Raw genomic sequence first — 7,700 nt, 5'->3', positions numbered from 1 at the left:
TATAAGAAAAAGTAAGTAACTCATGCTTCTACCTACCTCAAGAAAAAAAATTATATTGTAAGAAATTAAAGAACCTTTTCGAATTCACTTAAAAAATAAAATATTTTATAAACATTTAACAAAAATAATTTTATTTGAAAAAAATTTCAATTGAATTGATTTAAGCCGGGCTGAAGATAAACAAATATAAAAATAATGAAATTCTTTATTGCCAATAAAAATTGTAAACCTCATTGAATTGTTAACAATTGTTGAAAATAACAATTACGGCATTACAACATAATCAGCGGACGCACGTTAAAGGATTAGCAAACTGCAACACAACAAACATGCTTAATCCTTTGAGCTCCAATAACAAAAACGGAACTACATGGACGAGTGAGCATTGTGGCGGACGGATGCAGTCGTCGGTAGCAGCCACGAGCAATTGATAACGTGTGCCAATTTTCGAAGATTTTCAGCAATTGTGCAAAGAGTTGCCATATGCGAGTGTAACAAAAGATGAATTTATTTAACAAAAGAAAAATATCTTAAATTGTTTACTTTTCATACAAAGCCCACAATTAACAGATAAAAACTGAACCAGCTGTTACAGATTTAACTCTTTATAGATACATATTTTTTTTTTAATTACATAATAAACATTACTTCATAATAATAATAATTGTTATAAATACATTTTAATTATGTATTGTATATAAAAAAATATTTATATGCTGTATATCATCAGAATATCTGGTTTCATTTTTATTTTTGCAAAAATAAATAAAACTTGTTTTCATAAAAAAAAAAATATAAAAAATAATAAAGAAAAATTTAATTTTATTTTGCTATTTTACACTATAAAAAATAATTTTAAATAATGAATAATTCAGCTTTGGCAAGTTTAGTTCTATATCTGCATAAATAATTAAAATGTTGTACACACTCGATTTATTTTTTGAGTATGTAATTTCAGCTGTCACTCAGTGTGTCTCGCCACGTATTGCTGGTACTAAGCCGAACTTAATCTAAGAAGCCACTAAGTTTTCACCAGTAACTCGGCACTCGGTTGCTGGAAAGCACTTCATAATTCTTTTAACTGCTGTCTTAATCAGGTCTTAATCTCGAAACAAGCAATGCGAACCTTTAATCCGTACTCCCTATTAATCCTTGTCAGCTGTGATGTACTAATTTACTACTCATAAGCAAATTTATATTGCGCTACTGTAAGAAATCCAAAAAAATAAACATAAAATAAAATTGTAACAGTTTTATTTTTAGTTTAATGCAATATTTCTTAATTATAAAAGCCGCATGTGTCCGACATGTTAATAATATGACTATGTCTATATTAGGTCGTCGTACATACATAAATAACTACTCGAACAGCGGTGTGAACGCCTAAGAAAACCACAAAAAATACTTTAAATTTATGTTAACTTATTGAAACTCAATAGGGCTTTTGTTTAAGTCATGTTTTATAATAAGTTTGTTGTGCTTCTCTCTTTACATCTTACATCTTATTTTACTTTGATTTTGGATTTTGAATTTTGTATTTTGAGTTTTGATTTTTCGGACTTTGAAGTTGGTATCTTGTATCTTATATATCATATAGTACCTCTATGACGTGCACACTCACTTCTGTGCCTTCACCACAAAGTGTGACTTTTGTATATTTAATTCATAGCAATTTTTTATAAATTTTAAAGCCGCAACAACCTCAACAACCTCAACATTAAGTGCCAAAAATTAGTTTTAGTTCATTCAAAAATACTCATAAAGTATCTAAAACGTTCAATTTTACTTGTGTTTATGGATAGGCAAGACTATTGCGCACCATTTCAGATATTCCAAAAACAAATACTTTAATGATTTTTACATACTTTTTTTTGGTTTTTTTCATTTTTAATTTTTTTTATATTTTCTATTTGTGTTGGCTCATATATTGAATCTATCCATCCATCTATCTATCTATCTACTACCAAAAAATATATGGGAACAATGAAGCTCATAAGTGAAACAAAGAAGCCGTACAATGGTTACCATTATTTTCTAATTTATCGGCATTGAAGCAATTCGCCTTTGTTCATTCACATCACTTGGATTGTTAATATTTTCAAGTTTTTTGTTGCTATATTTCTTGTTGTAGTAGTAGTTGTTGTATTTAGTTGCTTAGATTGATTTAAACAAATCATACAAAGAGAAAAAAGCATCTATTAATGGCGTTTTAATGAAGTAATAATACAAATATTTGAAATATCATCGTTCATTAAGAAAAAAACTGAAATGTTGAAAACCCTAAGAAATCCGATAAATTAGAAATCAGTTATGAAAAATAACACTACAAGTCAAATAACAGATAAATATGAAAAATAACATCAATTAAAAGAAACTGTTTGGAGAACAAATGACTTACACATAAAAGTATTTGTTATCAGTTTTAAATATTCATAAATAAAAAAAATAGCAAATTAAATTAACTGAATATTTATGTTGTTTCTAGTCAAATACACGCAAATTTTTGGCAATATTTAATAAAAAAAAAGCCGCAACTATTGAATTAATTAATAAACGCCATAGAAAGCAAAATGTACTTAATAGATACTCCTCATTATTGCATATATTATGGAAACCAAATCCAACGAACTTACCGGTTTCTAACTTAAGGCTAAATACAATTAATATTCACATATTAATCTAATTTTTATTTTATTTACTTTAATTAATAACCAACACAATTTTAAATTAGTTAATTTTTTATAATAATTTTTTATAATAAAAGAAAAATCTAACAGAAATATTATATATAATATGACATATTATAATTTTATACTCGCTTGTATGTAATAAAATAAATGTGACCCATAAAATTTTTGGCAGTGGTGCTTAATATAAATTTTATTGCTTCACAACCAAATTTAGTAAAATATATTGATAAAAACTAAAAGCAAATCTTAATAAGAATGAATTAATATCTGAATTACATTTGTGGTACAACTATCAGAAGCTAAACCGATTTACTCCAATTTTGAATAATATATACATATATAGTTCAGTGCAAATATCGACTGAAGTTAATTGTTGGTAACTGTAGCTTCCAGCACAAGAGTTTATATAGCGACTTCAACTCTTTCCAGTTCTTCAAGGCCAAAACGAAACATACTATGTTCCTGTAAATCTAAAAATGCTAGTAAAACGAGAAACGACGGAGTTGTCTAAAAGAAATTGGCGTACAACATATCTTTTTAATATCCGATCAAAGACTTGAGCGCCATCTGTCAATTAGTTTCTTTACAGCATCTGTTAATCTGAGATTACCTCAAGTGCATTTAGCATTTTTACTATGGAAAATACTTGTACGCGATTTTTTGACCAAACACGGCACCACTGTCATCGCTCAGGCGCCATATTCGCCAGATCTGGCGCCGTGCGGCTTTTTTCTGTTCCCTTCGTGGTAAGCGATCTGAGTCGATTGAATCGGTAAAAGAGAATTCGCCAAAGTAACTAAAAGCCATACCTTCACTGGCCTACGAAAATTGTATGGAAGATTGGGTTAAGCGTTGGCATATGTGTATCTCTTCAGAAGGAGCATATTTTGAAGGAGATAAAATAAATTTAGAATAAAATTTAAATTTGTGTGTTTAATTTACAAATAAATAACCGGGTACTTTTTGAGCAGAAGTGTTTCTTAATAAATATAATTTTATGATATTGAGAAATTTTAAGGTAATAATTTACATTCCATTATATGTTATTTATACCGTTTAATATAAATTTCTTTTCAAAAATTGGTAAATATTCAGAGACAATGAGGTCTACTAAATAATTGAATGATATATGATTATGTAGAATATTTAACTTTTATTTGAAATTTAAATTTAAAAATTTAATATTATATTTTTTTACTGACTTTCACTAAAAAAACAATACGTTTTTTAATCTGCAAATGATTTGCTTCAAACACATGAAGCTTCAAATGTTCATACATATAACTTTATTCACTTTTGTAATTAAAACACAAAATAAATATAATAGACTTAAGTTTAAAAAGTACTTCAATAAGTGGATGTGCCTTCGCAAAAACTCCCCGCAAATTTGTCGGTTAGTGTAATTTAAGATATATGTTAATTTAATAAAGAAAATAATAATCAATGAAATAATTTTAATGAAAATATGAAGTAAATTCAAATATATATCACTGGAACATATACTAATGATCCCAAAAAGAAAAATTCTATACTATATGTCGAAGCTATGGTTCTTATATTATAAGTTGATATTCTGTTATAATTACTACCTTTCTAGCCTACTATTATTAAATAATAGGCCATGAATGCACTCCGACCTAACAGATTTATTGTGCGCCTAAAGGCTCAACTAAAACAATAAATATCGTAATTGCCTTGGGCTTAATTTTACCTATTTGATTTGGGACTAAGAGCCGGCTTCCAAAGTAGACTCGAATACTCGAATACCTTCTTCTCATGTTAGAGTCGACAGGAATCACTTGCTATAGCATCTCTTTCTAGCCTAAAAAAATCTACAAAATTATAATTATCTAGCTAAAATTATAAATATTAAAAATTAACTTTATTTATATCGACATATTTTAATTATTTAATATATTATTATTCAGACATATCGATGGATAGAGATGCAATATAATTATATATAAAAGCTTTTAAATTATGGATCAATCACAGCGCTAAGCCCATGGCCCTTGTTAAAGTTGTTTTTCAACATAACCTAATTTTGTCGAAAAGCTTTTGACTCGCGTCCCTTATGTACCCACATCGCCAACGCACCCATCCTCATTAAATTTTTTTTTGTTGCTACTTATTTTCACAAAAAGGAACCAACAAAAATAGTATTTAAGCTCCCTTTGCCAAACATCAAAGCAGTGTATAAAAAAATTTGCCATTAACTTCCGCTTCCTTGGCAAACAAGAAAACGCTTACGCCTGAACAGCACGCTTAAAACTGCATAAAAGCGACGATTTGAAGCGTACAATTTGATCCTTTAAGAGCAGGCATGCACAATTCGAAATATTAGCTATGGAAAATACTTAAAAAATTAAAAGGAAAAAAACTGAGAAGGAATACATAAAAGCTTAAACATTTTTAAGTAGCAATCAAATCACAAATATCTCCAGAGCTGATGAATTGGAGTTTGCATGGCAATATCACAGCGACGACTGCCTTCCATATCATATCATTTTTATCATAGAGAAAAGCCTATCACTGGCTGAGATAAAAAACTTTAATAAAAGGGTGTGGAAATTGTCAAGTTAAATAATAAATAATCTCAAGAAAATATTTCAAAAATGTATGAAATTAATTCTTTAATTGCGTAAGGACAATGGAAGGACATGCGCCATCGTTGTCCGCATCCAAAAGTATCCTGCCAGGCCATTGTTTGTTGAGTTTTTATTTATTGCCGTTTTTTTCGCTGCTACTTAGTATTTCCGTTTGCTGATTCAGCGCTGTTCGTACTTAAGTGTATCCTTGCTTTATTATCCTGATGTGCTGATGCGCATTGTTGTTGCCAAGTCGAATGTGCAACACTTTCTAACTACAATCTGCATGGGTGAATACGACGAGTGCATAATGGCAATATTGTTTATGCACTCAAAGCCAATATGGATACGAGTTTGTCTCTATAATTTTAAACGGAATTCCTTACTTTGGTGATCATAATTTGTTTCCTGTTTATGCGCTGCAGGATATCGCATAAAAACTGAGACAACATTTATACGGGGACTTAACACTTCGCATGATGTGATGATACTTAAGCACTTTCGGGCAGTAGTTAGTGGCGTATAAATTATTGCAATCAACAGTCTTGTCACAGGCATTTTGCTCTCTTCCATATTGTGTCATGAAGCTAACTGCACCCTGCGTTGCCAGCGAGTACTTGTATTGCCCATTAATTATAAAATATCCTTGCATTGTGTGTGCGGTAGTTGTAGGATAAAGGGGAGGGTTGTTGCGCAGTCATAGACCAAATATTTGCATAAATTTGTCATAATTTTATCAGCGATTTATATTAAATTATATTTGCATTTGGTGTTTTTCAGATTTTTTTCATTTCTCCGAATACAATTGCGAATTGTTGCAAGCAGTTGTTATGTTAATGCTTGTTCTTCCAATTGTCAGCCTGTGTACAATTTGTGGTTCCATTATTGTCCTGTGTGTCAAAACTGGTGCTTTTTGTCGACAATAATTTGCTCGATTATGTTTTTTCTACGGTTTTATTACTTTTATTATTTGACAAATGAGTTCCCATCCATTATTTATGACTTAAGTTTTAATATAAAGTACACTTATCCCTCAAATTACAAGGCACTCGACTTAAGTCGATATATTCTTTATCATAGGTAATTAAAAATACTTTTATTTATTGTAATAAAAAGGCTTTATATACAATAAAAATTACGAAAACTGCAGTAGTTATATAGCCTAGTCTAAAAATAGACGAAATTGTTTTGTAGAAAAATCAAAATAGACAAGATACTATTCTTAAAAATCTTTGTTAATACTACATATTGTAAGTACATTATATATATAATTATATGTAATTATATATAAAACTATATACATATTTTTACAACTAGTCATTTGATTAGTATTAGTATTTATATTATATTATAAACTAATATTAATCAGTCGGCCAATTTTTAACCCTTGGGAGAGTTTAGCAAAGATCTAAGCAAATAATAGGGGAAAGTGCTACGATTGGACTATATAGTGGAGGCACCGAAACTTCCCAACCAAATTCCGTCACTTTGTTGTTTCGAGTTACCGAAGATATTTGCGGTCTGACATAATGGAACATATGTCCTTTTCTGAATGCTTTTTCTTAATTATATCATTTGAGCGAGACCATTATGAAACATATATTCTTTTCTGTTGGCCAATTCTGAATGCTTTTTCTCAATGGTGTCATTCGAGCGATCGAGTTATTAGGAGTAGAGCTATGTACAAACTATTGCACCAGACTGAAGATAATCATATAAGTACTTCACTTGCAATCCCAGAAAACACTCCTCCTTATTTCCTATCAATCCAGACTTTAAAGTCATTTATGGTGAGTCACCGGCTTCTGACTATGATCGCTTGAATATGTCTTGAATATTACCGTATTAAATCTATTTTTTATTACTCATAATGATGCGCTTCAAAGTCGTTCGATTTTTTTTCAGTAATGATAATTTGGTCAATTAGATTTCTCATTCAATTTTAAACTACAATTTAATATATAATATTATTAGTACGATAATGAATTATTTTGATTAGGAATTTATGGTTTATACAGATCATCCTTTAGATGCATTGATTTATTCGATGTTATATAAATTTTTTTATACTGATAATAGCAACAAAACAACCATCATCCTTATATATATGTAAATTTATAGGACATTTGATGAGGCATTTGATGATGGAGTAAATTTGATGATAGAGAGGGAGTAAAATATTTATTACTAGTATATAATTATGATTGGTGAAATTGTTACAATCATTCGCATATTCTACTTAATCTTACTTAATTACTAAACCTTAAATGTTGGAGTTCCGAACATTTCGAAAAGTTCGATTTGTTTGGGTTTCATAATATATACAACCATAATACCCTAGTGTTGCTCTCTTCGGTAATAATGAATACAAAAATGTAAATGTTAAAAATGTAAATAATGAATATCTAAAAAAAGGATATAC

At 29.3% G+C, this 7,700-nt stretch overlaps 1 protein-coding gene across 1 annotated transcript in view; it reads right to left on the bottom strand.

The window, feature by feature from the left end:
• The window catches only part of LOC119685245 (glutactin-like), a 20,585-nt gene that overhangs the window by 7,497 nt on the left and 5,388 nt on the right, over positions 1-7,700 (bottom strand). The gene's annotated exons all lie outside the window — the stretch shown is intronic.

This window comes from Teleopsis dalmanni, chromosome 1, assembly GCF_002237135.1.
Source record: "Teleopsis dalmanni isolate 2A chromosome 1, ASM223713v2, whole genome shotgun sequence".
Taxonomy (NCBI): Eukaryota; Metazoa; Arthropoda; class Insecta; order Diptera; family Diopsidae; genus Teleopsis; species Teleopsis dalmanni.
The sequence above is the reverse complement of the archived record's forward strand: the minus strand, read 5'-3'. Positions and strand labels throughout refer to the sequence as shown.